Here is a 617-nt window from a genome sequence, read left to right on the forward strand (position 1 = left end):
CGCCGTGAAGCGGAGCGTACACCCGTTGCAGGTCGCCGTATCTTCCCGCGCTGCCGGGCAACCACCTGGCCTCCACGCTCACTGGCAACGGCACCAGCGGATCGTACTCGAGTCCTCGAAAGCTGCTTCGTGTGCGATGGCGTCCTTCGTTCCGATGCGTCCCTTGCGTTGTTGGTTTCTCGTTGTGGAAGAGGACCCCTTGGACTCCATTTCTTTGGGCTTGGGGTCCTGTGGCAAATGTTGGCCAACACAACATGAAGAAGAAGAAGAAGAAGAAGACGTGGTTAAATATGTACACCTTGTGGTCTTGTTTGGCTTCTCCCCTCCTGCGCACAACAATATGTACACATTGTGAGCAGGAGGGGAGAAGCCAAACAAGACCAACCTTAGACGGCGTGGGGGGGAGACTGCTCAGTGGCACTTGGGCTGGTTCTGCTCCACGCTGTGAGGGAAACTCGAGGTTGGCCTGGTCTTGGATGAGCGATCGCAGCGCGAGTATGGCCCAGAACACCCGCTCTGGATGATTCTCGATGCTATCGTGGAAGAGCTCCGTGAAGGCGTAGAAGTTGGCGTGCTGCCGGGTCATGGCGAAGATGGAGATCTCGTAGCCGATCCAC

This window comes from Acanthamoeba castellanii (genome assembly GCF_000313135.1).
Source record: "Acanthamoeba castellanii str. Neff unplaced genomic scaffold scf7180000084776, whole genome shotgun sequence".
NCBI classification, from domain to species: Eukaryota; Discosea; order Longamoebia; family Acanthamoebidae; genus Acanthamoeba; species Acanthamoeba castellanii.